Source organism: Eufriesea mexicana, unplaced genomic scaffold (genome assembly GCF_001483705.2).
Source record: "Eufriesea mexicana isolate 0111107269 unplaced genomic scaffold, ASM148370v2 scaffold2119, whole genome shotgun sequence".
Lineage (NCBI taxonomy): Eukaryota > Metazoa > Arthropoda > Insecta > Hymenoptera > Apidae > Eufriesea > Eufriesea mexicana.
Window position 1 is genome coordinate 516576 of NW_016910196.1, and position 26625 is coordinate 543200.

Here is a 26625-nt window from a genome sequence, read left to right on the forward strand (position 1 = left end):
TGTCGAGCGATGTCTCCTATATTTACTAATAACGTAAAAGCAAATACAAATTTTTCTGTTACGAAAATAACAAATTAAAAAGTGCATAATCTCCACGACAGAAACGGTATAAATTAATAAAATTAAAATCAAAATAGACGTCTTTAACGACAAAGAGGAGCTCATATAAATAAAAAGGGTTTATAAATTAAAATTACATTTGATTAAATTTTTCTTTATTTCTTTTTTATTTTTCACTTAAATTTCTTTTAGATATCAGTGGAAATAAAAATTGCAATGATCTATTAGGTTTCAAATAACAGTTGCGCCGTCAGTCGGAAAGAATGGAGCAGCACCTGCCATCTGGCAGCAAAATGTGTGTAGTCGTGAAAATTTACATCTCGGAAGAAACATTATACAAACCTAATGTACTATTTCTTGTTTTGCGAATTTAAAAACCATCTCGAAAATTATGAGAAATATTTTCATATTGTCTGAAATTAATAGTGATTAATTTAGAAATTATATTTGTTTAATTTCCTTTTTATTATTGTGCTGCATATATTTACATCTTTGGTGTGTTATAATTTAGTATATTTTACGATAAGTAAAAGAGATTACGTATTTTGTTACAAAAGTAGCTTACCTAAGTTTCATTCCAGTTCCAACCACTAGTAGCGTTGTCATCTCTTTCCGTGCTGAATTGATAACGTTGGAAGTGACAAGAAAATGGTAAGCTAACCTATAGCTGTTAGGTTGTGTGATAAAAATGTTTTAAATTTTTAATGTTATATGTTTCTCCTGTGAGCATATGAATTACAGGGATTCATAAACTCGTTGTGTATAAATTATTTCTCAAAAGTGCAATGCACTGCATAATTAATTATAAAGATAAAATGCACATATTGTTAAAATACATTATTCTTACAAACTCGTTCATATGGAAAAGTAATGCACATTTTTATACAGGATACAACTGAATGTATTATGTATTTCATCTTTTCCTTCATAAACAATTTTTGTAAAAATATATTATTGGAAATAAATATAAATTTAGATACATCAATGATAATTTGCAAAACGACGATTCATGTTCATATATTATAATTATAGTTAATAGGAGAAGAACGAAGTTCGAAGATAAACTGACGTAATTGTTAAATGTAACATAAAATTGTTACAGCACGCAATAAACTCGAGCGTTCAATAAACGAGGCGTTCAAAAATTGCCGCCACAGTGTATACAGCGCACGCACGCGTGGCGTCGGTTGTACTACGCTCTCATTGGTCGAAATGCGAGTCGGCTCGCTGGAGTGCACGCGCGCTCAGGTACCGTACTGATCGCTTCGATGACAAGGCCGCCAGTTACTGTTCGTGCACGAATGCGACGAAATACTCGTACGTCTTGGCGGGTTTTCGCTCGGAGCTGCGCTCACGAGACCAGCTCGACAACGAGAAAACGGAGGTGACGTTTCTAAGAAGAGGAAACAGTGAACGTTCGACGATAGACGAGAGGGACAAAGACCAGCATCGACAGACTCGCATACAAGAGACATCGACTCACGGGAAACCTGTCGAGCACCTGAAGTTGCATTTTAGTCCAACTTTAGTAGCGCTGATAGGCGGACGATTCGCAGGTGAGTGAGCTGTAAACGATGCGTCGGCGCGACTAAGCACGCGGTTCCTCCATCTCGCTTTCTCTCGTGTCCCCGTCACGTTCACGGAATTTCAATGAAAAATTCTTGTACCTGTCCGTGACACATTCGGAAACGTAATCCTACGCGTCTCGATTAATTTACGTATTCGCATTTCTTTCGAATAATCATCGATGCCTCCCGTGTTTCACAATTTCGACCAATTCGTTCGCTCTCGCGTTTATTCGACGAAAAATTCGCGAACCACCCCGAGATTGTGTGACAGTTACGTCTCTAAGTGACTGACGAATATTTGACAGCAGACTGACAGAAACTCGATTATCAGAGGCACGCTGTTCGAGACGCGAATCGTTATCGATACTGCCCTTTCCCGAAGGACTTCTGATACGCGAATCCCTCTCATTTCCATTCTTTAAAAACGATTGCATAAACTATGGAAGGCGAGACGAGAGCAACCTCGATGCTTTGAAACGTTCGATGAATTGAGTATCTTTACGTCCTCGAGCGTATCGCCGAGCTCTTTCTTATCGATTGATCTGCACTCGAGATAAACGAGCGATTCTTGAAATTAGTGGCTATCGATAAACAGAATAACGGTGACTTTAAGCATTCACATCGACTTCCTAAACGTACATAACGGAAGACCCTCGTTCGCGACCTTGATCGTACAGTTGGTATAGCGGTATACTCGAGTCGCGCGCGTCGATAATTCCTGTCGTGTATTCTCCGTCTCGTATTCGTCGTCTTCGCGCCAATCGGCTCGTTCCCCTCTCAGCTGTGCATCGATGCCTGTTTACAACGTGCTCCTTCCCTATCCCTAAACGTAAACGCGTTTATTGCGAACTATCAGGCGCCGAATGTGGAATGAGGTTTACTGATAGGTGCCAGCTGATTCCGCCCAAAGAAACTAGGTTAAGATAGATCGAATAATGGAATTTGAAAAAACGTCGTTCGAATTATTACGTAGTATGATATTTCGATTTCTATTACCAATTATACGTTATATTTGAATGTATATTACGTAATGTATAAAAATTATATTAAATTTATCGTAAGAAATATCCGGGATAAGTATAATTCGATATTCGATAGAATTTATAATTTTAGTTTCGAATAATTTTAAAGGAATTGGAAAATTAGTTCGATTCTGTTGAAGGGAGAGGTTATGTTCTCGATGTTTACGAATTTTCGTACAGTTTGATGGAGATTGAATTACGCGGAGAATATTCGGTAGACTAGGACGTCGTTTCGTTGAAAACGTGTCGATACCCATTGATTTCCACTGAACTGAAACTTCCTGCTATGCAGCCGTAGATCTCCATAACACATCCATAGAGCCTCTACAGCGTTAGTCGGAGCGTTATCATCGAAATTTCGACGGTTTCCGCCATGAAGCTCGTACAAGCTATACAGGCCCGTATCTGCTCCGAATAAACAGGTCTCCGTGCGTCGAATACTTATTTCGGACAAATGTTTCCGTAAATCTTATTCGTCAAAATTGAAGCTGCCTCCGGAATACATTTACTCGAACATTTCTACTCGTCTTCCTTGAAAATTATTCGCTCCTGAAATTCGTTCGACCTGTTTATTAGGTCAAGTATTTGGTAAATTTTTTTACTTTTCGGAAAGTTCGAAGTTCGCGTTACGCTATCATTACTCCGAATTTAACCCACGCTATCGTAAAATATTCCGAAAATTTCTCAAATTCACAAACTTTCGATTGAAAAAGGTTAAAATTGGAAAATTTGTTATTTCACGCACCGAAATTAAAAATTTTCTATATCATACATCAAAATTAAATAGTGTTTAATTTATCAAGCACAAACAAGGAAATCGCCAACCTTTTAGGTGGAAATTATAAATTTTTAATTTAACACGCGAAATTAAAAGTTTTTGACTTAACACGTCGAAATTGCGAAATAATTTATTTAACGCTTTGAAGTCGAGCAATTTTTATTTAACACGTCGAAATCGAGCTATTTTTATTTAATGCATGGAAATAAAAAATTTTTAATTTGACCTCTTGCAACTTGGAAATGATTTCGAAAAGATCAGATTCGAGATCATCCCACGAGATAATGGCGGAAGAATGGAATGGTAGAAGTAACGCTAAGCGGGTCAATTAGTTGCACATTTGCCTAGGTAAACTTCGAGGTCTCCCTTGTTCCATTTCAAAAGTTCGACGGACTACATTCTGTATTAAGGTTTTCAGAAAGTCTTACAATGGATCCTGGCAAAGAGTGTATTCACCATTGTACGCCCTATGAATCGAACAAAGGCGACACTGTGGTGGTAATGGTCTGTAATACACGCAAAGGCTTATGGAAGCAGTGTGATTAATACAGACCAGATATACCGGTCGATCGACAAATTCCAAAAAATAATTCCACGATCAATTAGCTCCAATCGTGCAATTTTAATCATCAGAACCGACATGATTCCATACAAAATTTAAAATATTTCATTTCATTTATTTTTTATTCCTTTTAGAAAAACAATTGTCATACTCTAAAAGTCCGTAACATTGGATAAAAATTCGTAATTTTTCATTTCCATCAGAAAAGATACTCGATACTTTTTAGACACAGTGTATTTAAAAATTGAACAAAAATCCGGTAATTATTTAATCCATTTTAATAATTTCTTATTCTGTAACAATATTCCGTAATTCCCCTTTGTTTTCGCAAGAACAGTTATTATCATTTCCGACATTTTCACAGTATGCATAAATAACGAGAACGAGAAAATACTAGCATGTCAAAAACAAGTTTGTTTTACATTTTTTCCCTCGATTTTCCATCACGCGTTCCATCTTTCACGTATACACGATTCGATCAGACGATAACCCAGAACCCGGATTCCCAACCTGCGGGTCCCGAACCCCATGGTGGTCGCAAAATCCTATATAATAGGCCATCGTGATTATTTTCTTAAAATTCGTTAATTTCTGGTTACAACAATTTTTACAAAAATATTTCATCGCGAAAATCCTCAACGTTATTCACCTAATCATTTGGCAGATATGTAAACCGAATACTTACGTACCCAAATTTAAGCGTACCTAAATATTTATATAGGTATTCCAACAGAGTTTGTATCGCGAATTTGACAAATGATCGAAAGCAATTTAAAGTACAACGCAGTTGAATACTCAAGAACAAAATACACTTGTGCACTCGAAAATATAGATACAAGTGTAACACTTTACGCTTCACTAGCGTCATTACGTATACACGCGCTGATAATCCGCAAGTTATTATTTAATTTTGTTTTCCATGATAAAGATACGATAGCGAATAAGGTTACGGTATAAGTAAACACGGTCCACGTAATTTCTTCTTTTCAAAAGCGCAACTTGTCGTTTCGAAAGCTCTCCCATTCCGAAAATGCCAGCGAATAAGGTTACCGTATAAACAGCCGCGGTTCACGCGTATTTTTTTCTCCTCTGAAGCGGAATTTTTCATTTCAGACTATGCCACTAGTAGGAAGTGTGCGAAAATGATGTGATAAAGAAAGATTCCAAAGTGCAGAGGTTAATTAAATGCTAACTTAATTAAACGTCGCTAAAATCCTATTTTAAAGGACAATCCGTTCCGGTGTATTTTTATATTTTTCCACAATCGCGAAGGATACCCGTGGCTCGTTATTATTCACTCATTACAGAAGGAAATCACGACACGAACAAGGCACAAGCTTTCCCGTTTAACGTTTCCGCGTTACGCAATCCGTGTAGCTTTTATCATCGACGACGTTAAAAATCTTTCGATGGACGAGTATCTATGAAACGACATTAACCCTCTGCACTCGGCGATTTTTTCGTTAAAAGAAAATAGTGATTCGAACATTTTCTGCCATAAGCTCGACGATATTTTTGAAACGGTAAATAATAATAATAATAATAATAAAACGTAGAATTATTTTCCTTCGATATTCCACGCATCCTTGGGTAATTGTAAATTTGATATATTAATTAGCATCCATCTTTAGAATCTGATTAAATGGCGACCAAGAGGCGGCTCTCGAGTGCAAAGGGTTAAAAATCTTTCGATGGGCGAGTATCTATGAAACGACATTAACCCTTTGCACTTGGCGATTTCTTCGTTACATGAAACTAGTAATTCGAAGACTTTCTGCCATAAGATCGACGATATTTTTGAAATAATAATAATAATAATAATAATAAAACGTAGAATTATTTTACTTCGATATTCCACGCAATCTTGGGTAATTGTAAATTTGATATATTAATTAACATCCTTCTTTAGAATCGGATTAAATGACGACGAGTGCAAAGGGTTAAAAATTTTTCGATGGGCGAGTATCTATGAAACGACATTAACCCTCTGCACTCGGCGATTTTTTCGTCAAAAGAAAATAGTGATTCGAACACTTTCTGCCATAAGGTCGACGATATTTTTGAAACGGTAAATAATAATAATAATAAAACATAGGAATATTTTACTTCGATATTCCACGCATCGTTGGGTAATTGTAAATTTAATATATTAATTAGCATCCATCTTTAGAATCGAATTAAATTTCGACCAAGAGGCGCCTCTCGAGTGCAAAGTGTTAAAAATCTTTCGATGGGCGAGTATCTATGAAACGACATTACGAACTCGATTCTCCTTTTTCCATCCTTTTTGCATCGTCCGATCTGCGACGTCAACGGTTGATAATCCGATCGTTGAATCTCGTCTGTCATTTATCGACCGATAATGGGATCGAAGAAGGTTAAAAAGCGTGGACGTATCGCGAGGCCCGATATTCCCGAGAATCAATCGGGACACAATGAACGATAATCGGGACACGACGGGACGGGGGTCGAACCGTTCAATTACACACGGTGCCACGGCTCCGGTCAAATTTAGGATGTTAACGTAAATTATTCCGACGTCGTTTCGAACCTTGGTCTTTGGTCGCAAAACGGAGGTAAAAAAGTCACAAAACCGGATTCTGCCGCGCTATCCTAGCTATTTCTGTCGTTGCAGCCATTCAGCAGAGAACGATATGCTTGAAAGCTCCATGAAAGGAGTCGGGAATCCTGGTAGGGGAAATGAGAATGTTTTTGGTCCAGGCTGACAATGAGATGAAGATTTGATAAATTTATCTCGACAACTAGATGGATCTTTTTGCGTGTATATTTGCAGTCTACGTTTAATATTAAATTGGATTTATTATTTGAATTACTTGAAAGTAGCAAACAGGTCGTGAGGATGAGATGAAAATTTGATAAACTCGTGTCGATAGTTTGCACGAGATGAATTTAGAGGCCTTATAATTTATTATCGAAATCGTTTCGAAGATGTAAGTTGGTCGTGAAACTGACAAGAAGAGTGCAAGTCCTTCGGGTCTTAGATTTAGTTGAAACTTTGCAGGTTTGTGAATTAAGTCATTCAGTTCAAGAAAATATTGTAAGGGCAACTACTCGATAGTTTTTGACATATTTATGATTAAAGATTTATTATTCTTAACTAGAGATTTCTTCCAAATAGTTATTGATCAAGTAGCATTGTAACCTAACGAAAATTGCCACCATCGTGAGAATTTTCGGATATCGTCATTAGGCTATAAATATTCGAAATAAATCTGTAATTAAAGCAATAATAAATCTCTAATCATAAATATCTCGAAAACTATGAGTAGTTGCCCTTATAATAATATATTTTCTTGAACTGGGTGACTAAATCTACAAACCTGTAAAATTTCAATTAAATCAACAACCCGAAAGACTTGCACTCTCCTTGTGAGTTAAAAATTTGGTAAATTTGCCGGAATAATTTATGACGAGAGAGACTTCTCGGTGTATATAATTGATTATATAATTTAAATATGTATATAATTTTTGGTAAATGGTTTTTAACGAATTATCGTGTATCTGAAAATATTCCGATAATTAAAATAAATGGCGAGCCTTTTTGGTTACTCGTATACCTCCACGTACTCTTGGCCTGAAAGAGTACAGAACTAGAACCAACTCGATTTGCTGGATTTTAAAAATATTTCATTGAAATTGGAATTATTCTTGACTTCGTCTGGAAGAAGTTACTCGTGGGGTATCTATAGGAAGAAACGAGTGGTGGCTTCTGTGATATTCATAATATATTCATAATATGGTGTAATAACGCGAGGAGTCAGCGTAATAAGTATACAAAGCACGTGTCCGTAGAACTTACCTTTTCGTTCTATAATAGAAGTTCCGACTGCAAGTTCATGGTAATTCGATGTGAACGAAGCTTCTTTCTGCACGTCGTTATATTTAGCTTCGTCACAGACGAGGTCTCTAATTTCCTCACAGTTCCCGAATAAATTAAGTCCCTGTCTCGTGCAATCGTGTCTGTCCAAACGGAAGCTCCATGATTCTGCGTTAAAGAATTCTAAACAGATTGACCCTAACCTCTGCTCGATACACAACCGTGTTCCGGAATGTCTAATTAGAAACTTCTCCATTTTGTAAATTCGCTAGTCTCCCGAAGCCGCAGAAATGTCACTTATTCGTCCAAAGTTTCGTTTATGTGCCTGCTATGAAATCTGTCAACTACGACACATCCGAACTTTATACGCTGTAAGCTTCAATCTTACGATATACCGGGTGTCCTCTGTTCGATGACATAACGTTTGACGTTTCATAGGACAGTTTATAGATGAGAGAATTAATCGAAAACGTAGGATAAAATCTATTTATTCGAGTGTCTGTTTTTGGAAAGATCGACTTTAACACGTTGGGCCCGGCATCGGGCCCTGGGGACCGAGAGTGGACTTTTCGTTTGGACAGCGTCGGTCCCTAGGAACTGACAGTGGACTTTTCATTTAGACAGCATCGGTCCCTGGGGACTGACAGTGGACTTTTCGTTTGGACAGCGTCGGTCCGTGGGACTTAGACTTTCCGTTTGGACTGCGTCGGTCCGTGGGACTTAGACTTTCCGTTTGGACTGCGTCAGTTCGCGGGACCGACACTGGACTTTTCGTTTGTCAGTGTCGGTCCCTGGGGACTGACAGTGGAATTTTCGTTTGGATAGCGTCGGTCCTTGGGGACTGACAGTGGACTTTTCGTTTGGACAGCGTCGGTCCCTAGGAACTGACAGTGGACTTTTCGTTTGGACAGCGTCGGTCCGTGGGACCGATAGTGGATTTTTCGTTTAGACAGCGTCGGTTCGTGGGACCTATAGTGGACTTTTCGTTTGGACAGCTTCGATCCGTGGGACCGTCAGTATCAAAGTTAAAAAATAAATGTAGTAATTTTAATGATATTTATCATTAAGAAACACTCTAAACCAAAATATGGGTTGCTTTGCATGTATTACAAAACTTGACGACCTTTTTAGTCAAATTTCTGGCTGTCTTGCATCTGAATAACGTTGAATTTTTGTCACAACATGGGAAAAGATAGCAATATCAGTGCGGGTCTCAACGTGTTAATACTGGAATTAGGGAATCGGTGGGAACGACTGGTTTCTCATCCTTATCTTTACTGGCAATCGTATTTATTATACCGTTTTCATAAATATTAAAAACGCGTTCTATATATAAGTACGCAATACAAGTCGATGTTTGTAGTACTAAAAGCCTGGTAATACGTTACTCGCGAAATTAGATTAAATGGGTTCTGAAGAAGTTACACGTGTTACGCAAATAAGAGAATAGATCGTTCCAGTGTTTGATGAGATTAAACAATGGCATACGCTAGATATTCATAGAAACTTAATGCGACAGAAAGTAGGGAACGTTGTCAGCCATATTCGAAGTAATAAAATTTATTATATACACGCTTCATTGCGTGTTCTTAGATATGACAAACGCAAAGCATAATAGATCGGAGTAAAGATATTAAGTCTGCAACGAAATCCATCGAGACCATACGTAGAAGATAAACTATCAACTATTTCTCATCGATATTTTCGAAAACAAACTTCTCCAGTGAAAAAATATTAATTTTCAAAAAATATTTAGATTTTATCGTAGCTATTTTTCCCCATTCACGATCACCGGTGATAATAGAACACGTAGTGTAAATTCAAAAGGAAGCAGGTTTCCTTGGCTGCCAGGGATATCTCGTTTCCCAAAGAGGCGACCCGATCGGCCCGATTAGATAGGCGCGTTTCCGCGCCGCGATAATTAAGGACCCCGGCGGCCTTAAACGAGCCAAACAGCGTGCAAACTAAACGTCCATGGTTCGTTCTCAAGATGCTACTGGTTAACCATGAAAGCAGATCTATCGCGATACAGAGGTCACGCGTTGATAATTTGGGTCATGCATTTTCGGGCAATAGCGCTTGGCGCCTTAACGTCCACCATCTTTATCAGTCCCCTCCGAGCGCACCGATCTTCGTGCTTCGACGTAACATTAATTAACGAATTTCCTCGTGTCACCTCGCGTTATTCCTGCAACAGTGCTCGTGCGACCGGTGTCGATATCCTATTCGACGAATCGAAGCGAGCTTAAGGATTTCAGGTCGGATTAGATGATACTTGGAACTCGGTTCTTACCTACAGCTCGGTGTAATTAGCACTTCGAAACGTTTGTAGAGATTTGCCACTGGAGGATCCTTGGACCGTGATATATGCCGCTTCTGTAGCAGAATTTCTCCTCTTTTCGAGAAATATCCTGTGCGTCGGTATTTTTGTCGTACACTTGCTTCAATACTATTAGGACTCGTATCTGTGCCACGTCGATTTAAGTTCCCGAATATTAATACGAATTGGGTATTCAGACACTATTCCAAGCACGAAGATTGGTAAATTGTCAAATGTAATCTAAGAGGCTTTAATTTTAATTATACGAAAATGGTGATAGGATTTTAACGCATTAAACGTCACGTTGTTAGACGTCACGTCCCCAGGAACCGGCCCTAGATTTTCCTTTCAGTCCGTATGGCCCAGAAGGGCCCACATGACGGCTAACTGTGGCGTGAACGGAACGGCACGTAAAACCGGCGTGACATTGAACACGTTAAGTGCTACGCCAGTCCCCAGGGACCGACGCTAGACTTTCCGTTCGGACCCAGCCGGTCCTCAGGGACTGACCCAAACTATTACCAAAAAGTGCTAACTTTTAGTGTTAAATTCTTCGCCATCTTTGAACCTAAGGTTTGGGAATCCCTGTTCTAACAATTGGTACAGTATCTCCGAGTTTTATGGGCCGGTGGCCCACTCGCCCGTCGAGTCTGGGCCTGAACGAAATGGCAAGCAAGACAAGCTAGGCACTTGTTAACTTGTCAAATAAATGTCAGTATTCTCATTTGCTTAATGAAGAACAAAACTAATTTTTATTAACGGGGTAGTTCTCGTGATGGCATTTAGCAATTCTGATTAACTCGTAGTCAAGAACCGTGACTCTATTGGAAATTAAATTACGTATCCATATTTTGCCACCCAATAATGCGCCTACCAGCAGCCAAACTGAATTCAGACACAAAAGTCCAACACACGTCCCATACGTCAAGCCCAGAAGGAATCCAATGAAACGGAATATCGACTCGAAACCGACACAGGACCAAACAGGCTTAAATACATTTCCAATAACCGAGGTACACGCCCAGCGTGTATCGCAACTTCAGCTCCGGGTAACATCATTTGCAAAGCCAGAAAAACCCGGCAGACGACCATCGCGGGGACAACAGCTTTCGATTGGTCGCTGTGTAAACTTGGAAAAACCGATTCCGACACCCGCATTTGCAGCGTATCCGATTCTCGTATTGCGTTACATCTTCTAAGGCTATCGAGTGCCTGGCTAAACGATCCAGTCATTCGAGCAGCCGATCCGGCATCCGCATCGAACCTCCTGCGAACTGTCGAGCGTCTTTGTTCGCGGATTCGCATGTCGCGTTTCGACCCCTTCGATCGCGTTTCCATCGGCAACGCTTCGCGTGTCGCTCTCGGATATCCGCCGCGTCGGATTCCCGACGGAAGCGTGTACCGATTTCCACCCTTCTCCGTCCATTAGTTATTTAAGCGCGTATCGAATGCGACGAACGCACGGAAGCGCCGCGAGGAGTCCGCTCCGCGTTCGATTCCCCGTTGCTCGGCCACGATTTCGTAATTCAGGTCATGCTTGCCTCTCTCTTTCTCCCTTTTCCTCTCCTTTCCTCTCATTTCCTCTCCTTTCCTCTCCAGGCCCGTTATTACACGCAACGACTATCGACTATTGTTCGAACGGCCGCTTTCCGCGGGACAACTCTCCTCGCGGTGCGAGAATCGACACTGTCGCCGACAGGGAGTCCATGCTTCCCGGTGTGATCGGCTTGGAGTGCGAAATCGCGAGGGAATTTCGGAGTTGGAGAGATATTTTACGGGCGACGAGCGATTCGATCGGTTTCGATGGTCGGATAATAGGGTCAGTTCGACGGAGAGGATTATGAGCGGATTATTGCACTCTCGATGACAAAGGCGAGTGACAAAACGAGGACGCGCGCGAGGGTGAACGAGTTACGGGTAATGGCGTCGGCAAGTGGACAAAGATCGCTGGGCTGACGTGGAAGAGCTGGCTCGAAGGCGGGAAATTAAACGACGAAATTATCGCGGAATTTTTCGTTCCACATTCGTGCAGATTTCTGCGGAATATCGAATTTGCCAGGGTTTATATAATCGAGGAGAGTTTAACGGGTTTCGTTGCGAGTGGAACTACTGCATCCGTCAAAATGGCGGGTCCTTGAGCTATTGCTTTTCCTGGGAACGTGTATACAAATGTGGTAAAGATTTGGAAAGGTTAATAAATGTGGTAAAGATCGGATTTGTAGAGATTGAACTTTTAATTTTGATTATATTTTATTTTCTTGCGGTACAAATGCGGAGAGGCTATAGTCTTCTGAGATGCGTGATGCAGACGGTGGATTGTCGAAAGAGTGCCCCTCGAACCCTTCAGCCAAGTTCTTATAGTCCCTATGACGACCCATTGCGTCACTCAGTCCTGCTTCGAAAATTGATAAGCTTGATGGTTCCTGGAGGCAAACGTAGATCCCGATGCAGGGTGACGCCATCCAAATAAAGACTCCTCTCACACAAAGGTTAATAAATGAAGAGGAACTTTTGATTCTGATTATATTTTATATTTCTCGGTGGTATAAGATATACGAAGGCTCGAGGTCTTTTATGACGCGTAGTGCACACGGTGGACCGTCAAAAAGTGTGTCCCGTCGAACCCTTCGGCAAGGTTTTTGTAAGTTCTATGACAACTCATTGAGTCACTCCATCCAGCTTCGAGAATTGATGAACTGGATGATACCTCGAAGCAAAGATAGATCTCAATGCAGGGTGACGCCATCCAAATAAAGATTCCTCTCACACAAACATATTCAGCGAAATTAGGGTTGTGATTATATTCTGTATCTACTTATTTCATCGCGCAATGTTTGGTGTACATATTTCTTTTTCTCCTGTTTCTTATAAGATTCGTATATATGTATGTATATAGCTAACCATAGTAGTCAACCACGTCTGATCATTTGACCAATAGAATCACCGATTCTGATAGATTTATCGAAGGAAATTAAAGGATAGTAAAAGACAAGCAAAGTATGAGAAGATAAAAAGAACGTTGGTTTTGTACTGTGTAATTGTTGCAGGTGTTGAACCGATTTCTAAAGGCTAATACGCAACATTACGTTAATCAGAGATCCAAGGCTTTCTCTTCGGATATAAAAGGAAGTTCGGTAATTTCATACTTTATAATCGTTGCAGGCGTAGAATAGAATTTTCAAGTAAGCCAGCACGCTCTCGTTGCATTAATCAGAAATTCGAAGCTCCCTTCGTACCTCTCTGATAACCGATATCGCACGGTTATCAGAGCCGAGATGAAACACGCTTCGATAGCTCCATAGCTACGTATATACACACGTACGCGTCAGATCGACGAGGATGTGTGCGCGGAGGAACCGATACATCGCGTTTACCTCGCAAGAGATGGAAAATCCGGAAAATCTGCTGGAACGAAATACCCGATGGAAAGTCGCGAAGCGGAGCCGTGACACTCGCGAAAGCATCGCTCCGTTAGCACGCGAGGCGATCAGACGAGTTAAGAAGCTTTCGAAGCCGTGGAACGACCGCGAACTGAACCTAGCCGATCCGATATTGCGGGCTTTTCCCGCATGCAATCGATACCGGTTTGATAACATTCCTTGGGAAATGTCGGGTCAACGATCCGACGTTACGCTTGCACGCGAGCCGACCGCTCGACCCTGCCGTGCCAACTCGCGCTTCCCTCGCGCGATCATTTGGCATAACGCGTTGGATCGCGTCGGTTCTTCGGCCGCCTTCGAGACGGCGGCCATCTCTTATGGACGATTTAGGTCGAGCATTATTTCTCGCATTAATCAATGGCCTCGCTCCGAGTATCCCCTCGAGTCCATTAAGAATCCTCGAATCGACGCGGAATCGCGACGGGAAAAGAGCTCGACGAGAGTCGAGAACCTCCGGGGATTTCCAGCATGGCTAATTGATATTTCAATGGATGCGCTCGGATGTGGGAATGGACGTGAGGGATTATCGATGAGCATTGTGACGCAGCGATGCCGAGGAGAGAGAGCTAGGGAGGGATTATTGTAATGGTGGATTCGGTTTTCAGGAAAATATGCACGGGAATTTGGAACGGAAACCGGTTCCTTTGTATTCTTGCTTTGGAGGAGGAATGATGGATCTGTTCTTATTAGCCGACTCCTTTTGTAACCGTATTTCGCGAGACGCGGAATCGTGACACCAAAACAGGTCGATGAGAGTTGGAGAACGCGAGTAATTGATAAAACAGATGGGTTTGGATACGGAAATAGACACAGAGGGATTCTAATTAGGATTATGAAAGAGGGGAGAATTATCAGTAGATTTTATTATAATTATCGGTGATTTTAATAACCAAATTTTGGGGATGTAAAATCGTGACACCAAAACAGGTCGATGAGAGTTGGAGAACGCGAATAATTGATAAAACATATACGTTTGGATACGGAAATGCACACTGAGGGATTCTAATTAGGATTATGAAAGAGAGGAGAATTATCACTAGATTTTATTATAATTATTGGTGATTTTATTAACCAAATTTTGGGGATGTAAAATCGTGATACAAATACAGCTCGATGAGAATTGGACAACGCGAGTAATTGGTAAAATAGATACGTTTGGATACGGAAATGGATACTGAGGGATTCTGATTAAAACTATAAAATTGGGGAGAAGAATAATCTCCAGCGTGGTTTTATAAGAATAATTATATTTTGGAAATGTAAAATCGTGACACTAAAACAACTCGATGGAAACTGGAGAACGGGAGTAATTGATAAAACAAATATGTTTGGATACGGAAATGGACACTGAGGGATTGTAATTACGATGATGAAGGGGAGAATTATCAGCAGAGTGATTTTATAATAACTATATTTTCTGCAATGTAAAATCGTGACACCAAAACAGGTGGATGAAAATTAGAGAATGCGAGTAATTGATAAAATAGACACGTTTGGATATGGAAATGGACACTGATGGGTTCTGATTAGGATTATAAAAGTACGAAGAAGAATAAATAGGTAGAGTGATTTTAGTAACTGTATTTTGGCAATGTAAAATCATGACACCAAAACAACTCGATGAAAATTAGAGAACGGGAGTAATTGATAAAACATATACGTTTGGATACAGAAATGCACACTGAGGGATTCTAATTAGGCTGATGAAAGGGGCGAATTATCAGCAGAGTGATTTTAGTAACCATATTTTGGGGATGTAAAATCGTGACACGCAGACAGCTCGACGAGAATTGGAGAACGTTAGTAATTGATAAAACAGATGTGTTTGGATACGGAAATGCACTCTGAGGGATTCTAATTAGGCTGATGAAAGGGGAGAATTATCAGCAGAGTGCTTCTATAATAACAACCATATTTTGGAGACGTAGAATCCTAACGCTAAACGAGGTCGATGAGAATCAGGAATCTTGGAGCATTTCGAACATGGTCAACTGGTATTTAAATGCATGCATTTGAACAGAAGAATGGAATGCGAATTACCGATGTTAAAAACAGTTACCGATGCAACTGAAGAGATTCTTGTACTGCACATGTTAGGTTAGGTCATTGTACCGTGATCTGTTACCAGTAGCTGTGCTGTGATCATTCGTTAGGGATTTATATCCGAGATACCGAGGTCCTCGTGGCGCTGTAATCTTCCGTCAGAGCTGCTGTAAGATCTCCAGGATGACCATGAATTTTAGATCTCCAGCGGAATTATTACCAGGTCGTAAAAATGGTCGTAATGCTGTAATCTTCCATCAGAAACACTGCTAACCTAAGTCAGTGGATCATTGTAACGTTACGATCCTTCGTCATGGTGCCACTAGGTTCCTTTGTTCTTTGTTCTACTTCTGTTTTAAGATCAGTGAATTTTAGATCTTCGAAACCACTCGTACTGCAATTTTTCGCAATGTCCACTCGCAACTCGATTATGCTCGCAGCTATAATTTGGCTGCATGATTTCCAACGAATCCATTCGAAAACCCAGGAGACTCTGCAAAAGTTCGTGACATTTCGATCGATGCAACAGCCGATTTAAGTAAAATTTATCGCGATCCGATTTAGCAGAGGGACGGCGTCGTAGGAAACGAGATTCGATTGTTTTCTAAAATTCGCGCGACATTGATGCATTACAGAAAGCGTTTGTTTGCAGCCGGAGGAAAAGCGGGAATTATTTATGGGATAAGCATTTCATGAGTGACGGGATAGTTAAGTTTTACGAGCCACGTCTTGAAATAGGATTCCTCCTGCGAGCATTTTTCATGCATACGGAAAACGAAGAGGGTCACCGGTATTTGAAAAAAAAAGATAAGAAAGATGCAGCAATTTGCATAAACCTTTTATTTCTTATCCGTAATGCCCGCAGCCTTTGTTCCATCGAATCGTAGAAATAAAGCAACGCGACCGTGTTTTTATCTTCTTTCTTTACATTTTTATTGCATTTTTATCATGTCATTGCGGTAATTGCTACATGTTCAGTAGTCATTGCATAGCAACTGTTATTAACATACCTTTCATTCGCCTGATTCTCGTTTCGAAAGGTCACAGCTAAAACGATTACAGCATCGCGAGGCCATAAAATGGCCACTGTTACCCAATTTCTCATATTTTTTCTCCGCCTTTTTCTTTTTATTTCATTTTTCAAATACGTATCTCGTGTTCGTTGTAAAAGCAGCTATATCTCGTGCTCGTTTCGCGTTTTTTGATAGACGTACGCTATCACGGGGTCGTTAAATATTAAAGGCACGGGGAACGTTCGCGTGCAACGTCTGTCTCGGACGAGACTTTTCCCAGAAAAAAATACATCGAACTTCGAATTCAAGTATTTCGCAATATCGCAGGTGTTCTCGGGGTTTACCGGCGAAACTCGAAAAGGATCCTCGAAACAGGGCTTTTTCAGATGGTTCTTATCTTTGCACCCTCTTGTGGAACTCATTACTGCTCCTAAGGGTGCTCTTCTGAAGGAGTAAATAGACAAAAACCGAAGTTAGGTGTGTAGAGCAAGAAAGTTGTCCGCGATTGTCTTATTCCAGGTCTGCAAAGCACGTTAGTAGCTTAAAAAATATCTTTTCGTTACCTTTTGCGAGAAAAAAAAATAAAATTATTTAAAAATTTGGTATAGAGATTTTCCTTCCCCAAATTTCATGCAATTTTCAATTTTGCCATTGTCCGCGTTAAAAAATAGTGATTGTCTTATTCCAGGTTTGCAAAGTTCATTAGTAGCTTAAAAAATATTTCTTCGTTACTGTTTATGAGAGAAAAAATAAAATTATTTAGGAATTACGTATGGGGATTCTCCTTATCCGAATTTCATGCATTCTTCGATTTAACCATCGCTTATAAATTCTGTTTACGTTAAAAATGACTGCTTCTTTTAATGGTAATGGAAAGAAAAATCAAGGAGATTCTATTATTAGACATTATTAACTTTAATATACTATATTGGCAAAACGTGCCAAAGCGTTCTCGCAATTCCAAAAAATTTAACAGCGAGGAATAAAAATCCTCCCTAAAACATTTCTATCAATTCCCAAAAGTCCAAAGATCACACGATTTTACGCGATACTCCTTTTTAAACGCTCCCGTTTCAAAATATACCCTCGCAATCCTCCACTTTCACCCATTACATTATCCCCCATTCGTAAATACTCGGAATATAAAAATTCCCCGATCAGAAAATTAAACTAAGAAAAGAATCTGCTCAGCCTAATTCCAAAGACTTGCCATTTCGAACGAGTATTACCTTGGATTCGCAATGAAGCAGAAGACAAAAATGCAAAAACCCTTGGGTAAAAACTTCAAAGAGAGAAAAGAATCGTGCAAAATTCTGCTTGGCCTGACCCCTAATCCAGCGGCCATTTGCAAATCACATCGGAGGTCGAAATTCCAACGAACGAGAGGGCGTAGCAGGCGAGGGTTTCTCGCGGATTGTTCTCCAATTAGCGGACCTGCCGTTTTCGACGACGTTTTTCCCCGTCGCTCGAGAGGATCCTCGAAAGCGGTGCTCCAACCCTCTCGAGCACCTGCCACCGAGGGGACGAGCACGCGGGAAAAATCTGCCGCCGCCACTGCCCCTCGTTTTCCCTTGGTTTTCGGTCGCAGGTTGAATTTCGAGGCACGGTGTTGACACGGACAAATTGAATTTTTTAATTATCAGCAGACTAGCCGTAGACCAGCTGAAGCGAGAGAGGGTTCCGTACTGCACGAGCTGGAAACGTTTCCAAAACCAGTGAAAGCCAGGGTTCATCAATGACTCGTTACTTGGCTCGCCTTTAAATTCGGGTTAATTTCTACGTTACTGCCGAATTGGCTTGTTTGCTTATTTTCCAATCGATTTACGAGTTGGAGATGCAAAGTTTGGTAACGTCGATGCTCTATTTTTTCGTTCTCCTTGGATTTCGCTGATGTTTGTCGCACGATTATAGTTCCTATGGAGATGGCTTTTTATCTTATCGGTGATCTCGATGCGAAGGAATTCACTTCCAAAATATTTGCACTGGGAATCAGTCATCGGGGCGACGGGTTTCGGGATTCCGCAATGATTCCAACGAAAACACGGGACTTCGTGTGTCTAACGCCAGTGATGTATCGCTGATTCAGAACTGTTTGTTTCTTTTCGGTTAGCCTGTCTGTTGCGAGGTTGGGTATAAGGCTGCTCGTGTCGATACGGTCTTCTGGTATTTATAGAAATATGGCGAACAGGAAATTTAGCTCGGCGAATTCCGTTCTCCGAAATGGACGCCAGGCTGCGCCTGCTCGGTTAGGCCAATTGTAAGACGGTGGCCCATCCAAATGGAATAATAAATGGGATAAGTGGGATAAATCGAAGTTGGGACGTTTACCATCGTTTGAAGTCTGCCCTATTCATACGTCGTCTCTTTTCAACCATGCTCCTCCTTTTAAGCTCCATTTCGACGACTCCCCTTCGCCAAACACCGCCAACGTGCTCCCCTATTTTTCATCTTAATCGAACCATTAAATTCCATCCCCGGTGCACAATACCGCGAAAGAAAAATCCATCCTGGTCGGATCTCATAATTTCCATTCGATCCTCTTCGCGTCACCGCGGACTCGCTCGCTCACGTGGGCGTCAGCTTTCTGCCTACGTTTCCACGTAAAGTATTCAGTGTTTTCACGGACGGTCTCGTATCGATCAGGATGAATTCGTCTCAGCCGGTGATCCCCGTAGCACGACATTCGGGACACGCGTCGCTTCGGGACTCGAATAAAAGGTGAAACGAGCAGAACGCGCGGGATAGCAGAACAAGAGATGGTAGAAGAGCGACCCACGGACAAGATGGAGGACGGGTGACAGGAAAATCAGCCACGTCACGTATCCCAGGACCCATCTTCCGCGAATTTCATTCCATTCAAACGTTCCGTTTCTATCCTCCATTTCGCCTCGTTTCTTCCCTTCGACAGCCTTTCTATTCTCCATTCCTCTTACATTTTTCCCCATTTTTCTTCGATCCTGCCTCGAGTCTACCTTCGCTGCCCGCCGCCATTATACCTCGTTGCTTTCCGTCGACCGCGCTTCTACCCTCCACGCTTCTTCCATTTCTTCTCCATTCAGCCTTCGTTTCTTTCATTCGATCGCGTTTCGACCTCCTCGTCTTCTCCCGCCGCCGTTTCACCTTCTCCAACCAACCGACGAACGATTTACGATAACGCGCGCCTCGAAATTCTACCGGCGAGAGATTAATTCGGAAGTTAAAACTCCTTCTCGGAGCGGAATCACTCAAGCACGGAGAACTCGAGGAGCGTTTAAAAGCGATCTTCCTTCGGAAATTTTCGAGAAAGTTTCCGCTACTTCGTCGCGTTCACGCGTGCTCGCCCACTTCGCCGAGGCCATAATTTATTCGAGTTCTGCCGATTTCCAGTCGCCTTACCCTCGATTCTTTTTATCGGAATATCCTCGTCGCTCTTCGACGAAGCCGAGAAATTTTAAATTAGAAGCTCGGAAATCAATTGTAGAGGAGAGGCAATAAAGTTAACGCGGATAAGGCGACTGCCATTTTGAAGAATTATCGTGGGCTATCACTGGCCGGGCTAAAAATTATCCCATTATCAGACAAATTTGTAAATCCTCCAGATCGTCCGGTCGGATGTCCTCGCTTCGTTTCGCGTCGGTCTCGACGCTAGTTTCGCGCTTTTCATATAGATCCGCGCGGCTCAGCGAGAAGCTCGTCGCTTGAATTTTTCAGGTGGCCGGCGCCGTGTAACCCGTTCGTTCCTGGAATGAAAAATTGTTCGAAACTCGAGCGACTCTGGGTATGAATTTTTCACGCAAACTGCGCCGTGTAACCTGCCTCATCCCTGAGACCATGCTTCGCGAGTCTTTGGATCCCGATGCTTTTTTAACATTATACCGTGAAACGAGAGTAAGGTGCTGTAACAGACGAGCGTTGAACGTTTGGATTTAAGAGAAATAGGTTGAGATCTATTTTTGCGAGGAATTATCATGATCTGATATATCGTTATTTAAGAAACGCGAAAGTTGTTAAAAAATATTTATAGTTACCAAATATATCGTGAAAGAAATTACAACGACGGTTAGAAATTTTGGAATATTAACCCTTTGCACTTGGCAATCTTTTCGTTACTGAGAAATAGTAATTCGAAGACTTTCTGCCATAAAGTCGACGATATTTTTAAAACGGTAAACAATAATAATAATAATAATAGTAAAACGTAAAATTATTTCACTTCGATATTCCACGCATCGTGGGGTAATTGTAAATTATTATATATTAATTAACGTCCATCTTTAGAATCTGATTATATGGCGACTAAGAGGCGCCTCTCGAAGGCAATGGGGGTTAAAAATCTTTCGATTTTTATTGACGAGTATCTATGAAACGACATTAACCCTTTGCACTCGGCGATTTCTTCGTTACAGGAAACTAGTAATTCGAAGACTTTCTACCATAAGGTCGACGATATTTTTGAAACGATAAATAATAATAATAATACAGACATGCAGCATCACCAGAAATTTCCTTAACAACATAATTTAGAAGCCAAGCTGGACCTGGCAGTGTCCCGTCCAGCTGCTGGAGAACCCCGGGAAGGGGGAGAAATAATAGCAATAATAATAATAATAAAACGTACAATTGTTTTACTTCGATATTCCATGCATCGTTGGGTAATTAGGAATAGCGAAAAATTTGGTATATATGGAGGTTCGAATATTTACCTTTTATACAGGAAGATTCAATTTTCTTTTATATCCGAACTTTTGAACAGTAACGTAGCGTTACGTCAGCGGCTCAAAACGTCACTTTGTGCCTCGGGAAAGGAGAATATTCCAGCAACTGTTCCAATTGCATCACCCACGTTTTTGGAAAAATTTCAAGTTACGAACCTCTCTGCTCGCGAGATACACGGTATATATAGGTTCCATCGACAATTTTAGTTACGCGATCGTTACAGCGCGACACTTACAGCTGCACGCTTTGTGGACTCATATATACAATGGAAGACCTCAGGTGGAAAACACGAGTAATCCTATTTTTGTGCCACGTAATACACTGTCAATATTCCCTGTATTTAATTCTAAAATTACATATATATCCCTGCTAATCTGTGAAATATTTAAAAAATACCGATATTAAAAAATATTCAAGATTAACTATTTTCAAGACACCTATATCTTCGACACTATCCAATTATAATATTAAAGCACCCCTTTTTCCACTAAATACCAAAATTAAAATCCTACCAGAGATACGCATATTTCTCTTCTGAAGTCATGCAGAAATACGCGTTCTCCAGGTCCAAACAACAACTAAAACAATATTTCCATACCAAGCTATTCCTCTTTCCAATTATCACGTTGAAACACTCTCTTTTCTCGGTAAATATGAAAATAAAATAAGCTATCGTATGAAAAACAGACTTATAGTACTTTTCCTCCGAGACGATCGATTGGGAGAACTGTTACGAAAGAATATGCGTTTCCTAGGGTCCAAACAACAGCCGACAGCAATCGTGGAACAATAATTCTTCCACGCTGCACATTGTTGCGCAGCATTGCTCGGGAAAGACCCAGCAACCGTGAGAAGGTTGAACTCGGAGAACTCGTGTCTATCTTGCCCCGAATCAGCCGGAGAAAACGTAGAAATCTTTTTATTAGGAATCTTATTAGATTAGCAGTACAGTGAACTGTGACGTCACAATGGAACACCGTTCCCTGTAGGAGAACACAACGTGTCTCACGAGATGTTCCACGGTGTTCCCTTCCAGTGCGAGTGAACTTGCTCGAAATAATGCATCTGTGATTGGACGTTTCTCTAAACGAAATGATCGTCTCGACTGATTGTAAGCTTTAAGGTTCGAGCGGAAATGGCTCGCGTTAGGAGGTTCGATCGGTGTGAATTAACTCCTGCGCTAAATTCCTGCTATCGTGACGTTCCTCCGTGTGTACATTGTGAATAGAAAGTCGAGGAGTCGGCTGCCAGCTGTGACAAAAACTAGGCAAATACCTTTGATGCTAATGGCAAATGGTAATTCATCATTCGCTTTGCATTGCATGATGTGCAGTTGATGTAACTAGGCATGATGAGCGATAATTTTGCTACTTTATCTCAGCATTTCGCGAGTGTTAGGAAATTTGCGGAGAATTTGATTGACATGTCGCTTTTTCCAATTTTGTTCAATTTTCTTTGGAATATAAAATAGCTTTACTTTTATACTGTAGAATAAAAGGCATCAAGGAGATAGAACATGAATATTCACAACCGATGTATAAACAGGTGACTGGTCATGTTGAACAAGGTATAATTAAAAGTATTTTTTGACCGGTAGTAATGGGAAGAATAAGCTGCTTCTGGGGGCTTTAATCCTCCGCACTTGTGAGGTCTTTCAGCCGCCATTTGTGTAGGTGTCGCCTCGGTCGGTGTGAACTAACGGTAACGATACGTAAAATATCGAAAAATAAAATATGGAGAGGAAAAAATATTCCTTTTCTATATTACGTATTGCAGAAATATTTAATCGATTTTTTCAAATTATAAATAAAATTTCAAGGCGTTATTTAATTTCCTGCAGCAAAATACTCGCGAAAATGGCGCCATTAGAAATACCCTGTTAATAACAGCCAAGATCAAGCTACAGATCGTTCCTTTCGAGGTAGATTTTCGCGTTCTTTTACAAAGCTCTCACCTTCCATTTCAATGCAAATTTCACACGTCCACGACACGAGGAAGTAACTGCGAATATTCCTCTTTCCTCTTGCGACTTACATCGACTCGTCTCGCAGACGTTTTGTATTCCACGTCGACGAAATAATGCGTGCACACATATTTCTTCCACGTTTACACATTGTTACTCATCTCGGCGCATACCACGCGTTTCCAGCACGTGTTCCTCTCTTTTTGCATATGAGAAATTACATTTCTGCGCAGCGAGGAAATAGAAGCCATTACGTTTATTGACGAACCACGTGAATCATCCGTGTGTGACCTAAAGTCGGTTCAAACAGAGCAGACCTAGAAATGCGTTTTAATAACGGCGTTTTCGCGACGGCCACGCAAAGAAGAATGAATCACGCGTTGATTAAACTGCGCCGTCGTCGTCGATCACGATCACGAGTCGTTGCTGTTCGAGCCTGCATAGATCCACGCGGCGAATCGTGGGTCGGATCGTTTGCGCGTGGATCAGCGTTACTGCTATCGCGTCGACTGTCATGGCGGTCGCTGGTGATCTGTAGACAATTCCCCAGTGGCGCCATGGTGGTCACTGTTAAAGCAATTAAGCTGAATCAGGGGTAATATCGTTGAAATTGGCAGAGTCATTGATGCACCATCGTTGCGATGATGTAAAGAAATTGACGTGTCATAGGACATATTTGCTGTTGGTAATGTGTTTTTAATTAAAGTGTATATAATTAATGATGGTCAATGCGTGACGCGATTATAGATATATACATACGTGGATGAAAGTTGGTAGAAGCGAATTTTTGCTGAATAAATTGCTCGTTTTCGACAATTGAAAACTCAAAATACCTGAAACTAATTACTTTCGCTCGTTTAATAATTCTGGTGTTAAATAGTATTGTTCCTATCTTTGTACATATTATTTGGATATATTAGAACGTGTCACGAGATAACAAAACATTCATTTTAACGGCGTGAGTAATAAAGTAATACACGATACGTTCCTTTTATCTGGCAACGTGTAAATATTTCGAAAAATATTGGTAGTGGAGGAAAATATTCCAGATAAATTTTGTGGAACGTCAAGGGGGACGTATGGGGATATTTATTTGATCCCACGATAAGCCTGACAAACCCAGCGGAAGTCTCCTTAAATTTTTTGATGGAAACCTATATTTTCCACTACAAATTTCCATAATCGACATCGTTGTTAAAACGAGTCGCCTGTATTTCTCGATATTGCATAAACCACTGCTGGAATAAAAATTGCTAAATTCGATATGCCACTGCTTCTGCCATTTTCGAAATGTGATCTCGATAAAGGTTTACGTAAACACAAATCGATGATATTTCCGAAATATTTCGCCAATTTTGTATTTAAAAATAATCAAATATTTAATATTCAATTATTTCGAACAAAAGGATCCAGATCCTTATTAAAAGTGTAGCGACATTATTCTCACTCTCGTCGTTAGATGAATTCCAAATTTAGGAAGTTCGAGGATTCTCGCAAGCAAACCCCCCGCTTCATATATACAGGGTGTCCCAGAAAGAAGAAGAAAATTTTTTGATTCGACGCTTCGTTTTCGAGAAAATCAACTTTCAGTATTCAAAAATCGGGTACGTGTACACTTAATTTTAGCTATGGCGGATGGGCCATCAGTACACCAGTGTACTCGGTGGATATTCAAAGTCGATTATCTCGAAAACAAAGCCTCAAATGAAAAAATTTTATTCTTTATTTTCGATTTGTTCTTCCATGCAGAATCACCCCCTCCTTGTTTGTGCCACCGATACTTAAATATTAACGATTTATCCATATAAACTAAGTGCATGTGCACAGGGTGAATATTCAAAGTCGATTATTTCGAGAAGAAAGCTTCGAATCAAAAAATTTTTTTTTTTTATTCGTTTCTATATGTAGAATCACCCCTTTCCTAGTTACACTATCGTTTCTAAGACACCTTATATAAAATTTCCAGGCGTTTCAATAATATCCCTGTCTAAGACAGAGCCTGCTAGGTAGCCTTACTCGATGAGCACCCTTTCCTTTTCTCTTCGCTTTTTCCAGTCGCTACACGACACTGAGGATACAACAATCTACTTCAACCATGATGAAGGACTCCCATAAAAGCTATAAACGCGACTTCCATTCGGTTTTTCAACGTTTCGACAAATTCAAGGTGCACGATTTATTAAATGAAACGGGCACCCGGTGTAATAATTGCTACGACAATGAACGCAATCATTGCTGATGAGAATGGCAAATGGTGGTTGGTCGAGTAGCATGGCAAATTAGCAAGAGGAAAGGCGTCGTCTAGCGGCATTTCCGCTCGATCTTGCGTTCCCAGGCGTGTGCGCGAGGAATTCGTGCGACTGGGTGTTCCTCCGGTGACATAACGTCGCGTTCACATCATGTTGAATGATCCGTGCACGGATATCTGACCATTACATCACGTCAAGCATCGTCGTCTAAAAAATTACACATTCGCCAGTGAGGTCGACACTCGGTCATCGTTGTCGCGCTTTTTCCTCGCGATTAAGAAAGGTTTCTCGCTGACGTTGCCTTTCGCTGTGCTCGCTAGATGGACGCACCGTCGCCTCTGTGTGAAAATGGCGTTGCGACCCGGAGTTTATTTATCCGTCGCCTCTTGTTCGCACGTGAGTGAGATTTTTGCAAAGAAACGACGTGCGAAATGCCTGGAATTTCCATGGAATAATTCTCGAGGAGGAAAGGAAGATTTTCGGAGATATTCCCGCTATGCAAAACGATACTCGACAAAGTGTCGTTTATCTTCTCCTGCTGGCCTGTCTCATATCTTCGACGATTTCGTTGAGGCCAGTGGAAGATTACCATATACATTTGCGAAGATCGAATAAGATTTCACATTCCTGAGGAAATTGTCAGTTTGTATTTTTAGGAATTATTCCTTAACGCTGGGAATGCGTGTGTATCACTGTTCATAAATCATCGGACACTTAATTGTGGTATGTAGGAGTTTATGGAGTGTCGGGAAAGGAAAGATATTCAACGTTCTTCGCGATGCAGGCTAGTCTGGAAGGAGATTAATGGAACGAAACGTTGTGCACAAATTGAACAGTAAAAAGTACAATAGATCGGTGACAAGTTAATAGAATGAAATTGAAAAATGTGCATATATGTCTGCTAACTCGCTGGGCACACAGTGTCGTAAAAGTCTAAAGCATCGATATTTCACGATGTTTATCCTTCGCATCTTAAATTCGGAACTTATGCGTGCTAAATATGACGAATATCTAGAGAAATTCATCTAAATTCAAATTACCTGAGTTCGAGTCATATTTATGTAGGTTTGTCTT

The 26625-nt window shown here is 40.8% G+C and overlaps 1 protein-coding gene across 1 annotated transcript in view; it reads left to right on the plus strand.

Moving 5' to 3' along the window:
* Positions 1-1300: 1300 nt before the first annotated feature.
* The window catches only part of Gdap2 (ganglioside induced differentiation associated protein 2), an 81517-nt gene continuing 56192 nt past the window's right edge, over positions 1301-26625 (plus strand). Inside the window, exon 1 of the mRNA XM_017903140.1 lies at positions 1301-1616. The gene's annotated coding sequence lies outside the window, so the exon portion shown is untranslated. The remainder of the gene's footprint in view (positions 1617-26625) is intronic.